Source organism: Ursus americanus, chromosome 9 (assembly GCF_024610735.1).
Source record: "Ursus americanus isolate L20-20 chromosome 9, mUrsAme1.1.p, whole genome shotgun sequence".
NCBI lineage: Eukaryota > Metazoa > Chordata > Mammalia > Carnivora > Ursidae > Ursus > Ursus americanus.
Window position 1 is genome coordinate 33340694 of NC_142135.1, and position 23235 is coordinate 33363928.

General features: G+C 45.8%; 1 long non-coding RNA gene across 1 annotated transcript in view; it reads right to left on the reverse strand.

Annotated features, from left to right (window-relative positions):
- Nucleotides 1-2326: 2326 nt before the first annotated feature.
- LOC123797818 (uncharacterized) overlaps nt 2327-23235 on the reverse strand; it is a 36841-nt gene continuing 15932 nt past the window's right edge. The window contains exons 2-3 of the long non-coding RNA XR_006781084.2: nt 19508-19627; nt 2327-2543 (exon numbers count right to left, since the gene is read on the reverse strand). This is a non-coding gene — a long non-coding RNA (uncharacterized LOC123797818). The remainder of the gene's footprint in view (nt 2544-19507; nt 19628-23235) is intronic.

Below are 23235 nucleotides of genomic sequence, written 5' to 3' on the forward strand. Positions count from 1 at the left end.
TATCACTTGTGCACGTCTCACGCCGTGTTATCATTTTGTTTCCCCGAATGACTGTGAGCTATCTGGTAAACTATCAGAATCACTTCTGACTCCTCTCTTAGTTTCTAGCACTTGATAGGGTGTGAGATACATACTAGGAACTCAGTCAGTGTTCATGGAATTAAATAATCAACTAACGAATGTCAACACCCAGCTATATCCCCTGAGTCTTAGGCAGTAGATGCAGAACCACCAGACTTGCCAGGGGTCAAGGGTTTAGAAGAAGTCAGAGGTAAGGGAAAGAATAGGCTGGGGGTGTCTGCTGGCTCAGCTGGTAGAGCATGCAACTCTTGATCTTGGGATTGTAGCTTCGAGTCCTGTGTTGGGTGTAGAGATTACTTTAAAATAAAAAAGAATTTTGGGGCTCCTGGGTGGCTCAGTCGTTAAGCATCTGCCTTTGGCTCAGGGCGTGATCCTGGCATTCTGGGATCGAGCCCCACATCAGGCTCCTGGGTTGGGAGCCTGCTTCTTCCTCTCCCACTCCCCCTGCCTGTGTTCCCACTCTCACTGGCTGTCTCTCTGTCAAACAAATAAAATCTTTAAAAAAATAAAAATTAAAAAATAAATAAATAAAATAAAAAAGAATTTAAAAAAGAATGCATAAGGCATGACAACGTGTGGTAAGGAAGTTGGCAGAGATGGGCAGTTTGGCAGGAGTAGGAGGCACTGTCATGTAGATAAACTCTCAAAATGGAGAAGCACCCTTCGGAAAGCTGACTTCCCCTTCCTTTAAGCTCTTAGGTTCTCGCAGAAAATTGCTAGCTAAAAGGAATGCAGAAGAAATGTAAAGAAAAGTATATTCCCTTTCTTTCTTGCTTCTTTCCAAACAAGCACAGTTAAAACGATAATGCTTGAAAACTTCTGGATACCTGCTCTTTGTTTCTTCCAGATACATGCTATTTGTTTTTAAGGCTGGAAAGAAAGAAATGCAAGAAAGAAAAATTTGTGTTCAAAAGCTTGGCAGAAATTCACAACATTCTCTGCAAGCTGATATACATTCCCACAGGCACAGTTTATTATCTGCTTGTGGGCATCTCCTTTGCAAGCCAACTGTTACACCATCAAGCACAGAACCCAAAGAACTCTGGATATTTAGTATCTTTGTTACCAATGATTTTCCTCTGACATGAAGGCAGATTCACCATTAAGAGAGATTCACCATTCCTAGAACTAGTCATCAGCTAGAGGCGTTGGGCATTAACGCTAACAATCAAGTTTTTAAAAATCAAAACTTCCATCTTTTTTAACAGTGCATTCACACGGCTCAGAATTCAAGAGATGCAAAAGAGTATACAATAAAAAATTTTTCTTCTACTCTGTCCAGTTAGAGTTCTGGTTAGACAAAAGAATACATAAACATGTACATTTTCTCCCTGCGGTCTGCTTTTTGCTATATTCAGCTATACATTGGATCTTGCACTTTGCTTTTTTCGCCTAACAATCTATTTGGGGAGTGTTCTACAAAACTACATGAAGGAACTTTCTCGTTTTATTGGTTACATGATATAGATACCCTATGATTTGTTTAACTATTTCCCTGCTCATGGACATATAGGTTGCTTCCAGTATTTTGCTGAAATGAATAACCTTTACATACATCATTTTGCACGTGTGCCCAGGTATCAGTAGCATAAATTCCTAGAAGTGGATTAGCTGAGCCAATGGGTATGTTCATGTGTAATTTTGTTAGCTATTGCCAATGTTCTCTCCAGGGAGGTGGTTGTACCACTTCACCCTCCCGCCAGCCTCTTTATATCTCCACCCATGGTGTTAGCTGACTTTCTAGGCTTTGCCAATTTGGAAGGTAATGAATGACATCTCCACATACCTCTAGCTTGCATTTTTCTTAATTTGAGCATGGCTGTACTTTTTCTTACTTTTACATTTTTTTTTCCCCTTCCCTTCCTTCCTTTCTTCTTTTTTTTTAAGTTCTCAGTGCTATTCATATTTTTTCCCTCTTGGTATAAAACAATAACAACAACAATAGTAATAGCTAACACTTATGGGGTGGTTTACCATCTGCCTAAAACATTATAGGCATCTCATTTACATCTCTCAACAGTTCTGTTGTTATAGATATTACTCTCCCCAATTCACAAATGGGAAACTGAGGTATAGAGAGTGGAAGTAGCTTGCTCAGGGCCTCAGAGCAACATATGGCAGTGCCAGGGTTTGAACCCAGGCTTCCCTAACCAGAAAGTCCATGTTCACAGAAACGAGTCAACTTTACTCACTACTCAACAACCACACCACAAAAATAGAGGCCCTCAGGCGTCACCTCCCAGATTCCCTCCCTGAAATTCCACAAAAGTAGCCGGCTAATGTTCTCTCATGCTCTTACCTCCTTTTGAGGTTACTGTCTTCTCAGATTCTAGCCTCCTTTCGAGATGTGCGCCCCAGGGACCGCACCATCACATGGACCCAGGGCTCCCAGAAATGCAGTCACGTGAGAGGAGTAATTGAGCATCTGAGTGGACATCGGCTCACAGAGAGCAACCGCAGGCCTAAAGTAAGGAAGAAGTAAAGTTCATTTGGCAAACATTTATTGAACATCTATTATGTGCCAGGCACTTGGACATGGCAATGAACAAGACAAACCAGGTTCCTGTTCTCATAAAACTTGTATTACATTGGGCAATAAATAAACAAGAAAAAATTGGTAGTAATAAGTACTATGCAGAGGGCTAAAACTTTGTAATTTGGTAAAGCAGGGCTTCTTTGGGTTGGTTAGTTGGTGCAGGCCTCTCTAAAGGGGCAGCACGTAAATGACGTGAGGGAAGCAGCTATTCAGTTCAGGGAAGAACACTGCAGGCAGAGGAACAGCCACTGCAAAGGTCCCAAGTCAGGAACAGGCTGAGGCTGAGTAGATCTGCTGAAGGGAGAGGCCAGTGCACCTGGAGCCCAGGGAAAGGAACAGGGAGCTTCTGTGAGAGAGGTGGCCAAAATTTGCCTCAGGGCTCTGAGGAGCAGGAAAGAGAACCTGAGTTATGCTACGTGCAGTGGGAGGCTATGAAGTCTTAAACTGCTTTGGGAGGATGGGAGCATGTGTATGGGTGACATAATCGGATTTAATTGTTTTTAGAAACAATCACTTTGGCTGCTAGGACAGCAGATAACAGTGAGGCAGGGGAGCAAATATGGAGACCAGCTGGAAGCTATCGAAGTGGCTTGAACTGGCAGAGAACATGAAGGCTTGGGCCAGAGTAGTGCTTCTCAAGCTTTCGGGTTTCAGAATCCTCTGAGGGAGCCCAACCCCAATGTTTTGGATTCTGGAGAGGACTCGAAGATTTCTGCGTTTCTAACCAATGCCCAGGTGGTGCTGATACTGCTGGTCTGCAAATCACATGGTGAGCGGCGTTGGACTGGAGAGAGGAGATGTGGACAGATATCAGAGTACTTTGGAAGTAGAATCCACAGGACTGAGTAAGGGATTACAGGAAAGAGAAGAATCAAGGGTGACTTTGGGGTTTTGGTTAAGCAACCGAGGAACCAATACCATGGGCATACGTTGAGAGCGGAGAATGAGAGCAGGAGCAGAGAGTGGTGGATAAAATCCAGAGTGCTGTTGTGGGCATGTGGAAATATCAGTCAGAAGGTGGTGAGTTCCGGTGTTGGGGTGAGAGGGCAGGCCTAGGATGTGATTTAAAGTGACAGCATGGGAGGAGGTGGCCCGGGGACAGTGTATACTCGGGGAGGAGAAGGAGCAGAGGACAGAGCCCTGGGCATCCAGCATGTAGCGTCAGGAAGAGCAGGGCAAGCAGTGGGCAGGCCACGCAGCTGGAAGCAAGGTGCAGGGTGAGAAACCCAGACTGCAGAGGAGAGAACCCCTCTGGGAAAGAAAAAGAAGAACCAGCGAAAGGATGCCATGAGAATCTTCAGCTGTAACCGCAGCTAGGTTCTTCATGCATCATGATCGACCATCAACTCCAAATGCTTGTCTTCTGGGAAAGCAAAGAAGGTGGAAACCCCAGCTATTACAGCTCCCTCTCCAGCCGGCCTCAAGTCCTGGAGTGCTGGCAGCATTTGAGGAGAGGAAGAAATAGACTGAATTCTAGGAGCTGGGCCTACCTAGAAAGGAGACTAGGGATTCAGAAATGACCATGGATGCCTTCTCAGATGGAAGGCCTATTCCATTCTGGAAACTTCTTCACTTTCACCTCGAAGAACAAGCATCCCTACTCCTCTCTTCAAGAGCAATTAACTCTTCACCCGGTGTTAGTGAGTGCTGGGCCTCTGAGCTGAACCCTGGCTCCACGGAGGTCTCCTCCCTCGTCTGCATTTTTGATGGCTTCCTCTAGCCTGGCTCCTTCCCCTCAGACTACAATAATGCCACTCCAACCTAAAAGAAAGCTCTGTTCCTCCACCCTTCCTCCCCTGCAGCTACTGCTTTCATTGCTTTTACCCCAAACTTCCTACACCAATGCTCATGCTTCCTCGCTTTCTTTCTCGTCTGCACCCCCTGGAATTTGGCTTCTGTCCCTGCCACTGTCTCCAAAGCCACAGCCACCTCCTAACTATCAAACACAGGGCCTGCTCCTCTAGGTCCTTGGCTCAGCAGTGTCTGTGCTGCATTTCACACAATGAACACCCCCTCCTTCTGGAAACTCTTGCCTCTACCATTCCACACAAATGCCTTCCTTTCCCTCGCTGTGGCCTTGGGGTCCAGGACCCTCTGAGGTCCACCACTGGTGGTCTGGTCTCCTTCTCTGCCCTCTCCTAGATGATCTCAGCCATACCCTTCCACAATCACTTGGCCAGAAACTAATGGCTGGTGACACTGGTATTTGCAGCTGCCTGTTTGATATTTCCATGTTCCACAGGCATGTCAGAGATATCCAAAGCAAAACCTAGAGCCACAGTTTGCACTTAAGAAAGGTATATTAAGTCCATATTTGCTGAATAAACTGGTGTTTTTTCTGGCTCACGCCAATCTCCTCCATATGAAGGAAAAGGCAATAAGCAATAAACAGAACACAAACACTTCTTCCCCTTCTGTCTGTATTAATGGAGTGCTCACACCCTCCTTTCTCACTACATCTCATTGGTCACCCAGCCTTGTAGATTCTATCTCACAAGATGTTTCTGGAATCTTCCTGTTTTATCCTTTTCTGTTCCTACTTCAGGGGATCTGTGAACTCCGTTAAATTATACCCAAAATATTGTGTGTAGGGAGATGATTCATCCATTCTCAAGGAAGTCTGATTCAAAAAAGGTAAGGAAATACTAGCTGGATGGTAGTGCTAAGCACCTTAACATACACAAGTCATTAATATTCAAAACTAACCCATAAGTATGAGCATCACCTCCATTTTACAGATGATGGTTAAGTAACTTCCCCAAGTCGACAAGCCCTTGGAGTCTGGACTTATACCCAACTAGATCTACTCTTTACCACCTCCCTGGTTTGCAGGACTAATCCAGACCAGGTAGTTCCGGCAAAAAAGGCCCTCCTCCACCTACCTAATCAAATGCATCCCTCCTCCCACATCCATGCTCTAGCCACCCACTTCTCTCCATTTTCTGAGATCACATAGTCCATGTCTCTGTCTCCCACACATGCTGTGACCAGTCCCTAGAACATCCTCCCTACACTTCCCTGCCAGGCAGAATCCTACTCACACTTCAGGACTCAGCAAAGACGTCCCCTCCGATTCTCTGAATCCTTCTCTTCCCCACCCCCCTTCCACGGAAGACATTGATTATGGCACTTTTAGCATCAGATGATAGACAGTGGGGTTCTTGTCTCTCCTCTGAGAGGTGGAATTCCTTGAGAGAAGCAATTGTGTCTTGTTCCTCTGTGGCATCCCAACATTTCACAGCACCCTGGCCCACAGGATGGGCTCAAGAATATTTGTTGAAAATAATCTAATTTAATTGTATGAGGACCCAGGTTTGATCCCTAGCACCTCCACACACAAGAAAGAAAGAAAGAAAGAAAGAAAGAAAGAAAGAAAGAAAGAAAGAAAGAAAGAAAGAAAGAAAGAAAAGAATATGATTTAAGTGTGCTTTCTACTTACTAGGGAGTACCCATGTTCTAAAGTAGGAAGACCAGGGCTTTGTCTTGTGAGAATGACGTTTAGGATGTTCTTATGTTGCCAAGATGTCCCTGCCGATCTCATAGAGTTATTGTTAAGATCAGATGAAATAATTATTTAAAAGCACTCTGCATTGTTAAACACACTGTGAAAAAGAAGGCCTGAGTGTTAACTAACTCTCTGCTCACGTCCAGGGGCTAACGGGCCATTATGAATGTCAGGAAATGTACGTTTAACAGCCACCAGCTACATGTCTTAAAAAAGTGTCTGTCACTGCATTGGCATCTCCTGCTCTGAAACAAACAATTTCCTCATTGCTATGGCATTCTGCACAGCTGAAAGAGCCACACCAGGAATGCTCCATTGAATTAATACTTACTTAAAATTGGCTTTGTAAAACACGTCTCAAGTGTCCTGAGAGATTCAGACAAAGTTGCTTTTACCGGGGGTGAGTAAACAGGCATCAGGAGTGCAGTTAGACATACATGAGACATTATGAAGCTTCCTGATTTCGATAGTATCCTACTAAGGTAACCCTAAAATAGAGCACTTGGGAATACTGGTCTTCTAATGAAAATCACAGAATTGTGGCAAATTCATGAGGTTTGACATATCTTAATTTTGAGTGTTCTCACACTAAGTATTTTTAAAAATTGCCCTAGCTTGCCCCACTTGCTAATGAAAGATTGGGTATTTTCATTTGTGGCAAGTGATTTCTAAGCCCAATCCTACAGTTTGGTGACAGAGAAAATCATTAAACTGATGATGGCATAATATACCAAGCATCACAGAGTGTGAGGCATTTGGCAAATGCCAAGAAAGAAAGAGAGAGAGAGGAAGGAAGGAAAGAAGGAAGAGGGAGGGAGGGAGGGAGGGAGGGAGGGAGGGAGGAAGGAAGGAAGGAAGGAAGGAAGGAAACTAACAACGGAAAGTCTATAAGGACAGAGTGAGAGGAAGCATTACCTGACTCCCCTTCAAAGGACAACCATATTGAAAACCTTTTTCACTGTGAGAGTTATAAGCTGTATCATGTGTGCACACCCACACCTGTACATCCTCATGTGCACATACACAAAGCAGAATATTAAAATAAAGTCTCATACTGTAGAGAAGGATCAGAAAGACCAAAACCAACTCCTAACCCTCATTTAAGTTTTCTTAGACAACAGTATGATGAGCGTAATAGTTAAGAGTTCTGGCTTGGAAGTCAAACTGCTGGGTTTAAATCCCAGTTCTATTTCTGACTGTGGTAGAGATCACTATTTGTCCTCCAGTACCCATTTCCCCCTTTCCCCTGAATTTTAACTGGACGTGTGACCTTCAAGAATAAATACTACATTTCCTAGGGTGCTTTGCAACTAGACATGGTCATGTGACCACATTCTGGCCAATGGGATCTGAACACAACCTCAGGCCACGCCCCTGAAGGGGCGGGCTGGATCTCCTCTTCCTTTCTTGCTCTGTTGGAAATACGGAAGAGATGTTGCTCCATCCTTAAGCAGGCCCCATGCCCAGCAAAGAGCCAAGAGCCAGACACTTAACTGACTGAGCCACCAGGTGCCCACCGGCCTCTTCTTTTGTTTTCAAAGTTAATGTAATATCCCTGCTGGACTCAGGGTGCAGCCCAAGGTAGCTTGGGTGGAGGTCGGCTGGCAGGAAAGAACAGCCAGCAATGCCCCTGAGAAGGCTCAGGGTCAGAGTGGGGTTCTCTTCTGGAATGCTAACTGTGGGAGCAGTGCCCAGAGCTGGTCCCCTATGGTCTAGCCACTTGACCTCACGGGTGGGCCTAGGGAAAATGGCTAATGGTCACTGAGAATATGGGTCCCCTTGGATGTGGAGCAGTCATATCTAAGCATAACACAGGGCTCCTCTCTCCAAAGCCTGAGACCAGGGGCCTCAGGGAAGCCTGTGCTTTCCACTGTGCTCAGGGTCTCACCTGGACTGCCGGGTGCTGACCAGCACACATGCCTCAATTACGGCAGTAGCTGCAGGAATGGATGGGGCCTCCTGATGAGATAAGGCCTCACCCTGCTGGATGCCCTTCTGCGTTGGGGCTCTTATACCTTAAGGTGCTGCAGAGGAGAAGCGCTTATCAGTAGACCTAATGATAGCCAGGACTGACTCCTCAAGACTGAATGAGATCCCTTAGGATTCCTAAACTTATTCTAAGAAGGAACCTCAAGAAGGAAAAGAAATAAAAGGAGGAAGGAAAGAAAGTATCATCCTGTTTTCTTGGGTATACATTTAAAAATATCTCTGGAAGGATACATAAGGAATGAGAAACAGTGGTTACCTTTTGGGGGTTGGGGGTAGAATTGAGTGGATGGGGAACAGGTGAGACTTCACTGTCTTCTTACACTTTCCTGATTTTTGAAGCATCTGTGAAACTGGGTCAAAAAAACAGAGGGACACCTGGGTGGCTCGGTTGTTAAGCGTCTGCCTTCAGCTCAGGTCATGATCCCAGGGGGATCGAGCCCCGCATCAGGCTCCCTGCTCAGCGGGAAGCCTGCTTCTTCCTCTCCCACTCCCCCTGCTTCTGTTCCCTCTCTCGCTGTCTCTCTCTCTGTCAAATGAATAAATAAAATTTTTTTAAAAAATAAAAATAAAATAAAATAAAGTAGAATAAATTAAAAGCAGTAAATAAAAACCATGTCTTCACATAATTTAGGGAGGTTGAGCAAGCTCCACCTCAATACAATGTAAGTCTAAGATGCAAAGAAATGTGGCCTCATTTTGGACCTCCATCTATTAAAATAGTTATTATCTTGTCTCTGCTACCTCTGAACTTGCTCTTAAATCTGGGCTTTCTTTATCTCTCACCTTCATTACTCTGACAGCCTTCCAACTGGCCTCCTTGTGCCAAGCTTCTAATCCCTCAAATCCATCCACCGAACTTTAAATTTCTTTTTGGAAATGAAAACCTGATTGCACCCCTCCAGGCTCCCTCCATGCTTAAAGTCCTTTGTAGTTGCCCATTGAGCATATGATAACCTCTAAATTCCTTCTACATCCTTCCGGGATCTTGCCACTCTCCCACTCACCCTGCTCTACCCACGCATGGCTGCTGGTGGTTTTCTGAACGGCCCATCCTGCCGTGCTTTGTGGCTTTGCATATGCCATTCCTTCACCCTGAACTCCCCCTTTGTGTTCTGTCATTCTGGAAAGCTCCATTCTTCTGTCAGGATTTGGCTCAAATGCCATCTTCTCTGGGACCCACGATGGTCCCTTTTCTCACCCCCAACCCCGACCCATCACCCCACAACACTTTGGACACATGCCTATTAACATTTACTTTATTCTATTTGCACTATTTCTACAGTTTTATTAGACTCTCAGCCTCATAAGAGGAGGAGTCATGCCTTATTCATCTTAAATTTTTTTAATTATCAAAAAAAGTTTACACACAATGTTATATTAGTTTCAGGTGTACAACATAGTGATTTGACAATTCTATACATTACTCAATGCTCACCATGGTAAGTGTAGTTACCATCTGTCACCATACAACATTATATATGTATTTTAAAGATTTTATTTATTTGTCAAAGAGAGCACAAGCGGGGGGCGGTGGGGGGGCAGCAGGCAGAGGGAGAAGCAGGCTCCCTGCTGAGCAGGGAGCCTGATGTGGGACTTGATCCCAGGACCCTGGGATCCTGACCTGAGCCGAAGGCAGGTGCTCAACTGCCTGAGCCACCCAGGTGTCCCACAACATTATATATTTTTAAAAGATTTTATTTTTAAGTAATCTCTACACCCAACACGGGGCTCAAACGGACAAGTTTGAGAGTTTGAGAGTTGCATGCTCTCCTGACTAAGCTGGCCAGGCGCCCCACCATACATTGTTATTATAATATTATTGACTATATTCCCTATGCTGTACTTTTCTATTCATCTTTATACTTCCAATACATAGAAGAAAATTGGGGTGTAAATGGATGAACGGTTTGCTCCAAATGAAATCCTCAGGATTGGCCACAGAGAACAACTGCTGAAGGTATCCTAAGGTTAAGCTTGCCTTCCAGAATTCTGTAAGCTTGGCTCTGTCCCTGTCTAAATAATAATGAAGTTTAAACACTACAATTGGCTCTGTCCCTGTCTAAACAATGGCTGGAGTTTAAATTGTAGCCAGATAAATCCTTAACTTACTTTTTTTTTTTCCTTAATGATTAAGTACTTGAAGGAGATTGGACTAATACCAAAGAGCACAGAGTGGTTTTGGAAGTCAGGACGTGTCACATTCCTTAGTAACAGCATACTGATACTGTAGCAACAGGTAGGGTCCAATAGCAACCATGTGTGGACAGATTCATTTGGGGAACTCCAAGGAATAGAGTAGGGGTGTTTTTAGTTCCAGCTTAGAGAGCCAAACGTGGTTTTCACATGGTACTCCTCTCTGTAGGGTAGCTGAGGTGGATGTTAATGGAATTATAAACTGCTGGAAGATCAAACCCCACAGAACTTTTTGCATAACACTTTCTTGTGATTTTTTTTTCCACTCTGGTAAAATATACAGAATTTACCATTGTAACCATTTAGGGAGTAAACTTCAACGGCATTAAGTACATTTACAGTGTTGCAAAGCCACTGTCCATTTCTACAACTTGTTCTTTATCCTAAACAGAAGCTTTGTCCCTACTCAATGTCTCCTTTCCCCCTCTCCCTCCAGCTCCTGATAACCTCTATTCTACTTCCTCTCTCTGTGAGTTTGCCTCTTCTAGGTGCCTCCTCCAAGTGCAGTCATACAGTATGTATCCTTTCGTGTTCGGCTTATTTCACTTAGCATGATACTTTTTTTTTTAAGATTTTATTTATTTATTCATAAGAGACAGAGAGAGAGAGAGGCAGAGGAAGAGAGAGAAGTAGGCACCCCATGGAGCAGGAAGCCCGATGTGGGACTCGATCCCAGGACCCTGGGATCACAACCCAAGCCGAAGGCAGACGATTAACTGACTGAGTCACCCAGGCGGCCCTTAGCATAACATTTTCAACGTTCATCCACGTTGTAGCATGTACCAGATCGTCATTCCTTTTTATGGCTGAATAATATGTTATCGTATGGATATACCATATTTTGTTCCTTTAGTCACCCACTGGTAGACGTCTGGGTTGTTTCTTCCTTTTGGCGATTGTGAATAATGCTGCTATGAACAATGGTGTACAAGTATCTGAGTCCTTGCTGTTCATTCTTTTGCGGTATATACCTAGAAGTGGAAGGTTTTCCATAGCAGCTCCACCAATTTACATTCCCACGAACAATGAGCAAGAGTTCCACTTTCTCTGCACCCTTACCAACATTTGTTTCCCTTTTTTGGGGGGGGTGTAATAGCCATCCTAATGGGCTTTGTAGTTTCAATTTACATTTCCCCAATGACTAGTGATGATGAGCAGCTTTTTCATGTGCTTACTGGCCATTTGTAGACTTCTTTGGAGAAATGTCTGTTCAAGTCCTTGCTTCACGATTTTTTTAAAAAAGATTTTTATTTACTTATTTGAGAGAGAGAGAGCACGCGTGGGGAGGAGGGGCAGAGGGAGAGGGAGAAGCAGACTCCCCATTAGTGAGCCCGACATATGTGGGACTCGATCCCAGGACCCTGGGATCATGACCTAAGCCGACTGAGCTACCCAGGCACCCTCTTGCTTCATGTGTCAATCAGGTCATTTTTTTCTTGTTGAGTTGTAGGAGTTCCTTATATAGTCTGGATATTAATCACTTATCAGATACATGATTTGCAGAGATAATTTTTAAACCCCATTTCAAAAGAAAGTAGTAATGTTAAAATCAGTAGCCTTCAAAGCGGTGATGCCCAGCCCTCTGAATGCTAAAATGAAAACTATGTTGCCAGCTGGGAGACTCGATCCCTTCCTGTCAGCACCTTAGAAATGGGGACAAGCAACCAACAGCAACAGGTGGCAAGAATGAGAGCCCACTGGGGTCAAGGCAGGAGGGGAAGGATGACCAGAACTCACAGGGTCAAGGGAAAGACCCCAGGGTTGCCCCTCCCCATGTCCCCTGCTGCCTCAGATGTTGACTAAGAAAGCCTCTTCTGATTCCTCCTCCCAGTGCCCACCTGGGGATATCCTGCCCCAACTTCTCCCCTCCAATCCTGTTCCCCAACTGGGAGTCACATGTTATTTTAGGTCAGGCTTTCTTGTCACTTTGTTTCTGGGGCCTCATTCATTCAAGGCTGACAATGCAGCTGATTACAAGATGGCTGAAAGTCCCCATCTCCCCCAAACAGAGCTGTGGTTAAGGGGCATCAGTTGTAGCGCCATGTTTGAGCTCCATCTTTGAAGCCACTAGCTCCGTTTGAATCCTGGATCCCCTGTTTATGAGCCCTGTGATCTTGGGAAATCACTTCTCTGTGTCTCATTTTTTTCATCTGCCAAAGGGGGATAATAATATATCGACATCAGAGGGCTGCGGTGAGGATTAAATGAGATACTTCCTGGAATGTGCTTAGACCAGGGATGGCACGTTGTGAGGGCTTCATAAGCATTAGCTATTATTATCCTCACTGCATCCAAGGTGCCTCTTAAGTCCTGGGATTGGCACGTTCCCGTGAGTGACCCCACACATTGCTCCTCCTCTGATGTTCTACTGTGTGCCTTTCCCAGATGGCTGACTGCATGTTCTACGAATAGGTAATGATGTGGCCAATGGTGTCCAGCATCATAGTCAATAACATTAGAAACTGAGTCACAGTGCCCAGATACAAAGAGGAGAAGCATTTGTCCCAGAGGAAGGTGAATCACTCAGAGCCACCCTGCAGAGAGCACTGACAACACTCTGTGATATTTTCCTTGACTACCCAAAATACCACGGCATTCACCTGGGAATGTGATACCATTTCACTGTTTTTTTTGTTTTTTGTTTTTTTATATTATGTCTTTATTTTCTTTTTTTCTTTTCTTTTCTTTTTTTTTTTAATGTTTTCTTATTATATTATGTTAGTCACCATTCCATTTCACTGTTAAGGCCAAGCGCCAGTTATGGTAGCAGCAACCCAACCATGGGACGTCCAGGAAGAGACACATGAATGAACACCTGGCTCAGGCCAAGATCACTACGGCAGAGCAGCTAAGAGTGTGAGGACTAGAGTCTGGAGGCCTCAGTTCCTACCCTGGGTCTGCTACGCATCAGCTGTGTGACATGGGCAAATAGCTTAACCTCTCTGGGCCTCAACTACTATCACCTGTAAAATGGAGATGATAGTACTGCCCACTCATGCTCTTTTGTGAGGATAAAAAGAACTAATACGTGTATAGGACTCAGAACAGTGCCTGGCATCTAGTAAGCATTCTCTGAAAAATATATGTAATGCTCTGGATTCATCAACCAGTAAACAAACACACAGTAATGGGTATCAAAGAGAGACAGATGGAGAGGGTGACCCCAGGTCCACCAAGCAGCATGTCAGGCTATGTGGTGAGGGAGACGATAGCTTGGTGCCTTGCCTTGGTGTTGGGACTCATTGGAGTGACCGCCCTCATTATCACACAGAGACACCTGCAGCCAGTGGGGTGGGGATAGGAAGCTGAGGTGAAGAAGGATGAAGAAGCGTCACTGGGGCTTTTCTGGGGTTAGGTATTGGGAGGTACCCAGGGGAAGGGCATTCATTTCATTCAAAATCTCTTGGAAGAAGCCGTTTATACTTGCATATGACTTAACATCAGCTTCATTATTTTTTTCCACCAGCCCTTAGCTATGAGATTACATTAAAACAAATTGTAAAACCTTTCCGTGGCTCTCTATACCTCTGCAATTTGCAAAGTGGGTTAGTATCAGGCCAAGGGGGCTTCTAAACAGACATGCTGGGGCTGCCGTGTGTGACCCCACTTGGTGTCCCAGAAACACCTCCACTGGCCCTGAGGTTTCCCAGGAGTAAACTGCCAGTTCTCAGGTTTCAAATTCTTCTTTGGTTTGGCATTTTGGCAATGGCTCCCTTCCTGAATCAAGTGGCATTTCCTGGCACCCGCTCTTGCTAAATTCATCCGCCTGAAGCAGGCGTACAGCCCGATGCTGAAAAGTGCAGAATCGGGACCGTTCAAACCTGCTTTCAGTACTTCCTGGCTACACGAGTTACATCTCTTAGAGCCTGAGTTTCCCCATCATCGAGATGGGCATCACCTGCGCCTTCCAGAGCTGCTGTGAGGATTACAGGAGATAAGTGAGCCACGCTTGGCGCATACCTGGCAGGGCTGGTGCTAGATAACTGGAGCTATTATTAGCCCACAGAGGAAAGCGCAGCTAGGCCCTGCAGCTGCTTTTCTGAATCCCCACCCCTGCTCCCTCCTTCTTCCCAGTCTCCAGGTTTAAGGAGTGGGGGTAATTACTCGTGTGTTGAAATCTGACTGGGGTGCAGGTATATCCAAAACTACAAACCCAAAAATATATACATAAAAAGAAGTAAAATTACACACCAGTTTGTGACACACTGTTCCAGCTGTCCAGATTGTGGGGCACCACTTGCCCCAGGCAGCTAATTGTGGCTGTCTTGTGAAGTAATTTGAATTGGGGGCGGTAGTGAGGACAGCGCAGCAGGGTCCCAGATGCTGGTCTGGGAAAAACTCTGATGGAACCCACCCACAGGAAGGGGGAAGTCAGCCACCCTCTGTTCTCTGTGTTCTAAATGGATGACAGGCAAGGGCTGGGGACGATTGAGTGAAAAGCGGGAGGTACTAGGATTTGTTTTTGGCACCAGGGTAACCAGACTCCAAAGTGCTTGTTATACTCACTCTTGTAAAACAAAACAAAACAAACAACGACCAACCCAGGTGTCTTTGGCCAATATTAAGCAGGCTGTTGTCCTCCCAAGGGAGTTCACAGAAAGTTACTACAACAAGGAGGGCCGGTAAGGGTGATCTTTTACAGGACTGGAATGAGCTCGAAATATCTTCCAGACAGAAACAAAACAAAGAGATCTTGGGTCCTTTGGCTCAAAGGAAAACCGTCTCTATCTCTTCAAGGTCAGCCTCCTCCCTTCTTGTCTAGTTATATTAATATCAAACGAAGGACACAAAAGGGTCAAACGTGCCCATGCTTATCTCTTGGCCAAATCCAGCCTTTCTTTGCTGAAAGCAAGCTTTTAAGACAGGCAGTTCAGGGAACCAGATCATTCTGGAGTTCCCTGGAGCTGCTATCCTTGGGGCCCCAAAGCCCCCAGAGGTCCTTCTTCCTATCAGGAAGTAGTAGGTTCTGTCCTCCTGGCTTCGTGAAAGAAACTTGAAGCAGTGTGGCCATAGAGGCTCTGTAGCCCTTCTCTGTTTGCCTTTGTGCAGTCCAAACTACAGCTTTCTGATGAATGAAAGGGAAATGGGGGAACGAGGAAAACACAAAGTTCCCTGTGGCATTTCTAAGTGGGGCTGTAATTATACTCACAGATATGTTATCGGCTCTAAAAACAAAACTTGTGATTTGGGGGGGGGTTGTGCAGATTAACCTTCCCTTAAAAATCTCCTAAGAGAATCCCTGCAATTGATTTTTCTCTTCCTCTCCCTTTCCCCTCATCTTTCCTAGTTCTTTCTTCTCCTCTATGGACATTTCTGGAGGAAGGCACATCAGCCCCATGAGTCCCCTGCAGAGCTTAAAAATGGAAGTCGAGATGGTGGGACGGGCAAGCGGTACCACAGCTTTCCAATCTTGCACAGAATCCTCTAGCAGCCAAGGCCTCTGAACGGAGCTGTTTCGGAACAGCTAGAGAAGTCTTGAGTCACTGGCTTGTAGATTCTTTTCTTGTCTTTAATCCTCACGCCCACCAACTCTCTGCAGGTCTCTTCTCTTGGGGTGATCTCAGAAGTGGCCCCCTTGTCCCAGCCCTCTCTGCACCATCCCTCTAACAGGGGTCTGCAGTCCCGCGACTGTCCTGGAGCGCTGACATGAACACTGGAGTGCCTAAAACCCCGTGGGTAAATATGAGCAGATGAAGTCTCTGGGCCCGCAGCTCTCTAATGACCAGACAACACACATCTGGAGCCCCAAAGGACTAGAAAAGGAAACAAAAATCAAAAAAGGAACCCCAGGGTCTCATCTACAAGCTCCCAGGTTCCTTCTTGATGAGGTGGGTGAGCAGGAACTTCTCCCCACAGAAGGGCTGGGCTGCAGCAAGGGGCCGCCTACCTTGCGAGGAGATCCAAGAATCCCTTTGGTATGCAGGGAAGCCAGACCTGGAGTCTCCCTGGGGCTTCTCCTGGGCCACAGAGTTTCACCTCAGCTTTGGAATGGGAGGGAGGCACCAGGATGGTAGGAAACACACCCCCACCCTATCCCACCCCCACCTCTACAGAGCTGCCCCTGCCCAAGAAGAAGCAAGCTTTCCTTCCCTTATATATGGGAGCCTTGGACAGAAGTGGTGTTAGTTGATCTGTTCTCTTTGCTTTTCCGTGTGTGCACAGGAGCCAAGAAAAAATAAAACCAGGAGGGTTGTTGTTATTGCTATGGAGATTTTTTTTAACAGTTAAAGTTATGGAAGAATCTCCAAACTTTTCTTCACTTAGAGGGGTAAATAGAACCCTCAATCCTTTAAGGAGTCCTGGAATACTGTTTAGGGGAGCAGAGAATCCCCACTGATCCCACAGGGTTTTTGATCTTGGCTGCCCGGCCCCTCCACACATACCGAACAGACAACTCGTCCTAATCCAAGAAGCTGCAAGTCCTGTGAAGTTCACTCAGAAAGCTGTCTGAAGGAGGCTGAGAAGACACAGAGCAGCAGGGCTGCAGAGAGGCCGTGACGAGTCACACCAACAGTAGCTCACTGTTTGGCGTGGAGGCACCGTGCCCATGCTATAAACTGATTATCCCACTTGAGTATCAACACGGAAGGAAGGAGGCACCACATTTAGCCCATGTTACAATTCAGGAATCAGTGTAGGATAGAGGCCCAACGCTCAGTTCCTGGAATCACACGGCGAGGTTCAAATCCTCACTCCACCACTACCTAGCCATGTCACCTTAAGCAAACTCCCCAACTATCCCACGCCTCAGTTTCCTCCTCTGTCAAATGGAGACAGTAATAGTGCCTGGAGTTGCTGTGAAGAGTGAGAAGAGACACCAAGTGATGAGAACAGTGCCATGCATATAGTGAATTACATTTTATCACTGTGACCTTGTCCATCCAGCCCAGAGGCCATAGAGCCAAGATTAGATGGGAGGATTAGATCCAAGTTATCTGGCCACCAGGGCCTCTGGCTCCAGGTTGTGCGGGTAGCTTCTAGGAAGCAAGAAGCAGGGGGCTGCTGACAAAGCCCTGGGGCCTGGCCTTGCCTCTCCTGCTTTAGGTGTCTCTGGCTCACTGGGGTCTGGGTTTTCTCTTTCACACGCAGGCTAACGCACAGCACAAACAGCCTCGGACACCTCCAGCAGCCGCGAATCACAAACAAACCAGACCTCGAGGTCCCTTCTGTCCCTGCCATGGCCAGCTGGTGACGCAAAACCCTGCCCTGAGAACCGATTCTGGGAGGCCTTTGCTGTACCTTTCAGCCCTGATGTCCTGCCAAGCACTGTGCTCGAGGCAGCCGCATTCTCCAGCCCTGGCCTCCTGGGCACTGCTCTTTTCCATGAACAATTCAATGAGCTCTTTCTTCAGCCGAGCCATGCATCAGCAAGGCCCGACGTGGGTCTGGCTCACCACCGCCAATCAGTGGGACTGCTGGATTCTAATTACCAGTGGGGGGGGGGGGGGAGGAGCTCCCTGCTGGGGGCTGCTCTTTCTTGGGTATTCCCCTGGCTGGTACCCTCACCCTGGTAACTATTCCCCAGGGACTTCTGTGATTTTTTTTTTTTTTTTTTTTTTTTTTTTGCTAAAGCAATCACGCCCTACCCCCACACCCACAGTCAGGCAGTGCCTCCCTGAGCTCAGAGAAATAGACCCAAAACTTGGGCCTATATTATTGCTTAGTGGAAAGGCTCAAGGAACATGTAGCAACTACCATCCCAAATATCTTCCCCACTAATCAACCTTCCAGTCTGAGATCCTCTTCATTACAGGCATTCTTTTAGGCTGTATTTAACCTAAACCTGTGTTCCAGGTTGCTACACACACCCAGTTTATACCTGTTATCCCGGCATAACTGCTAACAGGGTCCCTTTCATTCGCAAAAGTGTCTTGGTTTGGGCATAAACTACCTGATCCTCCTAATTGCAGTACACGTTCTCTCTGGGAGACTCCCATTAAGACATACATGGTCCCTGGGCACTTGTATTCGCTAATCCAAGGTACAGAAGAGTCCTTATGGGACTTCAGGGTATTACTCTAGGTATGTTCCTTTGGTGGGGGCGGGGCAACGAGGGCTGGGGAAAAGAGGATGAAAGAGGGGAGAGACTTTAATTCAACTGGGCTTAAAAAAGGACCTGAGGCTCCCATCCTCACCTTCCCTGCCAGCCCCAGTCTGGTCGGGTGCCACCCTCTGAGTTTCCTGACCTTCCCTGGGTTGACTCCAGAATGCAACTGTCTGTTGATCTGCCACATTCTCCACCAGACCATCAGTTTCCTAAGGGCAAGGAATACATGTTACTCAGCTTTCTATCCCCAGTGTCTAATCTCGTGTTTGTCACATAGTAAGCGTTCATTAAAAACTTTCCCTGGGGGCACCTGGGTAGCTCAGTCTGTGCATCTGCCTTCAGCTGAGATCATGATCTCAGGGTCCTGGGATCGAGCCCTGAGTCGGGCTCCCTGCTCAGCGGGGAATCTGCTTCTTCCTCTGCCTCTGCCTCTCACTCCTGCTCTCTCTCTCTCAAATAAATAAAATCTTAAAAAAAATTTTTTTCCCTGAATGAATAAATGAATCTGCAACTCAATTTCTGCATCTGTAAAAGGGAAAATCTAGTCTTGCAAGACGGGTGTGAGGCATAGAGATATCAGTGCACACTGTTTAGCATAGGCCCAACTATTACAGACTTTCATTAAATAATAACTTATGTGCTATCACCATTATTAGTCATGCAATCAGCCTCAAAGTAGTCCCACTCAAGCCAAGCTGGAAGACTGGAACTGCACGTCCCAGAGAGCTGCCATCATATTGTGATAGACTTTTCCCTCTCTAGGCCGCCTCTACAGTTCAGTGTTAGTTGGGTTCCTGTACGGGGACTTCTTGGCCTAGCAGGGGAAACACACAAGGTGATTCCTTCCACATTCGCTTAGGGTCACCTGTTCTTTGAAAATAAGGCAAATAAATCAAATGGGTGGAGGAAACACTAGGTGTTTGGGAAGAGGCAATAACATCATTAGCTGCAGAAAGTGGGGGTGAGGGGCAAAGGTACAGAGCAAATAGGAAAAGTGGGAAAAGTGTTCCACGGTGTTCATCTGCTTTGCAGCACGGTGCAGGACCAGGATGTCAGCTCCATTCCCCACTTCACCCTTAGGAAGTTCTATGAGATGGGATTTTTATTATCCCATTTTTCACTCGAGAACACTGAAGGGAATGCTTAGATAGCTTACCTGGGCTGGGGTTCAACGGCTGTTGAGCAGCAGCACTGAGCCCTGGGATTCACTCCAGATTCTTCCTGAGCGGGAGCCTACATGCATTCTTCCCAGCTTACGGTCTTCCCCAAGGTGGTCCTGGCATAAGGAAAGCAAGAAAGATCTGAGACGAGGTAGCCTAATTTGCATGTCCTCCTACAGGAGATGGGACAACTGGGGCTCACCCCCAGCATAGGGCCTGGCGCATGGTAGGCTCTCGGCAAACATCAAATGGAGCCAATGAGAACTGAGTTCAGGTGAGCTCTTGCCAGACCATGGTAGTAGGGCAGGAAGTACCATTTGATCATTCTCAAACGCCCTTTATTTGCTTCTTCCTCAGGGATCTTGAATCAGGAACCCAGAGAGAAATGTAATTATATATTTTGCTCAGAAACCATTACTTTTCATTCTATTGATTGACTGACTGATTTGAGAGAAAGTGGGGGGAGGGGCAGAGGGAGAGGGACAGAGAGAATCTCAGGCAGACCTCCCACTGAGCACAGAGCCCCACCCATGTGTCTTGATCTCACTACCCATTAGATCATGGCCTGAGCCAAAACCAGGAGTTGGATTCTTAACCAACTGAGCCATACAGGTGCCCCTGATTTTATTTATTTTAAATAGGAGAGATAAGAGTGCCCATGAGATGCCTATAAAAATAGAGTTGGCCTAGATAGCATACATATATATATATACAATTTATGCTTAATAAACTTTTCTTTCATTCCAAAACATTTTTTTTATTTTTTTTAAAGATTTTATTTGACAGAGAGAGACACAGCGAGAGAGGGAACACAAGCAGGGTGAGCGGGAGAGGGAGAAGCAGGCTTCCCACTGAGCAGGGAGCCTGATGCAGGGCTCAATCCCAGGAACCTGGGATCATGACCTGAGCCGAAGGCAGACACTTAATGACTGAGCCACCCAGGCACCCCATAATATATAAGAATAGAATTTTTAAAATCATAGTGCATATATTATAGTATGAATACTATTTCATGAAACCTTTTTTGTGGGGGGAGGGGTAGAGAGAGAATCTCAAGCAGGCTCCACTTCCAGTGCAGAGCCCAATGCGGGGCTTGATCCCACAACCTTGAGATCATGACCCAAGCCGAAACCAAGAGTTTGATGCTTAACCTGCCGAGCCACCCAGGCACCCTGAAACTTCTGTTTTAGATATATATGTAAATATGTGTGTATTTAGGTTAAAATGTAAAATACATTTTTTTACTGTGGATTGGAGAGGAAAAAAAGTCTGAGAAACACTGCTCTAAACATTCTTGTACACAAAATTCTAGGGAATAAATCCAGAAAATGAATTACACAGATGGAACATTTCATACATAAGACTGAAACAAGAAAAAAAAACATAACTAAGAGACATTAAGAAAATAAACAAGCATAAAAAATTCCCTTAAGAGTGAGTACAAAGAGGTCAGAAAGTTACTGCTTTTCCCCAAATCAGTTTTGATTTTAGTTTCTTTGTTGGGACCGCAAGGCATTCAGATTCGAAGACTTTAATGTTCTCAGAGTACAAGATACGGAAAGGGGGAGGAGTGTTGGGTGGGAGCAAGGGTTTCATCTCTGCAAACTAATTCTGTTCAAAGTTTCCAAAAATGATATCTCTGAATGGTAATCAATAACAAAAAATATGGGGCGCCTGGGTAGCGCAGTCGTTAAGTGTCTGCCTTTGGCTCAGGGCGTGATCCCAGCGTTTCGGGATCGAGTCCCACATCGGGCTCCTCCACTGGGAGCCTGCTTCTTCCTCTCCCACTCCCCTGCTGTGTTCCCTCTCTCACTGGTTGTCTCTCTGTCAAATAAATAAATAAAATCTTTAAAAAAAATAACAAAAAATATGCTTTTCAGGAGGGTATATTGCGATTCATTTGGCTCTACAGATACTGACTTTTTCATCAACAGGGCTGCTGCTGCACTAACTTCACGTCATGCCAAGTGTCTGAAGATTTCTGAAGGATTTGAATTTATGCTTGAGTCAGATTCCTCAATTTTTAAACACCTCCCTTTCATGTATATTGCTACTTCATCTGTCCAGGGGAGATGTGGAATCTAGATGCACCAGGATGTCTCAGAGAAATCCTGATTTCAAATTTTGAATTGCATTGGCCCATTGTGTGGCCTAAAAAAAGCCTAGGGCTCAAATCCCGGGTCCTACTAATTACTGCGTGAGCCTGAAAAGGGATTCTTTCTTAGTATTCTTTTTCAAGAATGATATATAAAAGTTCTATATTAAATGATGCTAAGATTGTATTAGGAGCCTCTCTTTGTATGAGTAATATGCTTGGCTAAGCTCTCTGGATAGGATTTCAAATCCTATCAGTAACCTATAACATAGAATTTATTGTACCCACTTAACAGTTGAATAAATTTTAAGCTCAGAAAGCTTAAGAATGCCCAACATCACCGAGAAGGATAGCGGTGAAGCTAAATTGGAACCCATGTCTGATAGAGCATGGGCCTAGTCTTCTGTGTGTCCCTGGGACCTAACATAGTGCAGATGTTTCCTGAAGAAATGACTGATGGAAGAGCAAAGGCTTAGCAAAGATTTGGGGGCAGTTTTAAGGATAAGATAATATTACTGGTCTACCAGTCATTCATTGAGCACTTACTTTGCGTCAGGTACTGTGTTAAAGGCTTTACATGTATTATATACACAGTGCATGTAAAGGAATTAACATGAGGCCTGGCATACAGTAAAGACATCAGTGTCACTAACATCATTATAGACCACTATAATGGTAGCTATCACCACCATAGCCAAAGAGCTTCCAATGTTATGATCTCTTCAACCTACACACTTGGTGCTTTTCTCGGAGCTGTACTGACCAGGTCAACTGAGGGTCAGCCCTTTCAGCAGAGAACCAGCCCCTAACCTGATGTTTCCCTCCACCTCTTTCTCACACAGGCGCGATTACAACAGGCTGTGTTGGCCAATTCCCCCTCCTCCTTTTTTTCAAGTATACGTGCTGCTGAAGCAAGCACGGTGTTGGCCAATCCCTAAATTACATAAGGAGCCCCCCGTGAGCTTTTTGGTGGGAGGGAGGAAAGGGGTTGTGGTCTGGTGCTGGTACCTAGTTTGCATAACGTGCTCTGTGCTTTCGGGTTGAATTGAGAAAGAAGCCATGTGGTCTCGTGGCAGCAGCTGGGAGGAAAGAGTGGTGACTCAGCAGCGCTGTGCCCGCGGAACAGTGCAGGACAGCTCAGAGGAGCTGCGGAGATCAGCCTGCTTCCAGCCACGAGGGAGCGGCGTGCTCGGAGCAAAATCAGCCCCACAGGCAGCCCTGGGAGGCAGGAAAGAAAGGAAGCGAGCTACCTGCGGAGGCACCTGGTCAGGCTGGGTCAGTGGGCTTGAGGACAGTGTGAAGGTCTGGGGCACTGAACCATGTGGTATCATCTTAGTACTCGAAGATTTTTGTGACTTGAGCCAACTCATCTTCAAGTGGGGAAGTACCAGGGATTGCCCATGGGTCTACGTAAGGTCTTGAGCTTCACAGCCTTGAAATTAAACTTCTAGATGGTAACCGGAATCCTCATGAAGCACATGCCACGAGCAGGAATATTATGCATATTTTTAGAAATAGAGCCCTTTATCACAATCATAGGTCTTCCATCTAGTGGCCCGACTACCAAACTTGGTATCCATATATTTTGAAACAGGACTCATATAAATATGGAGTCACTGTTACCTCTGA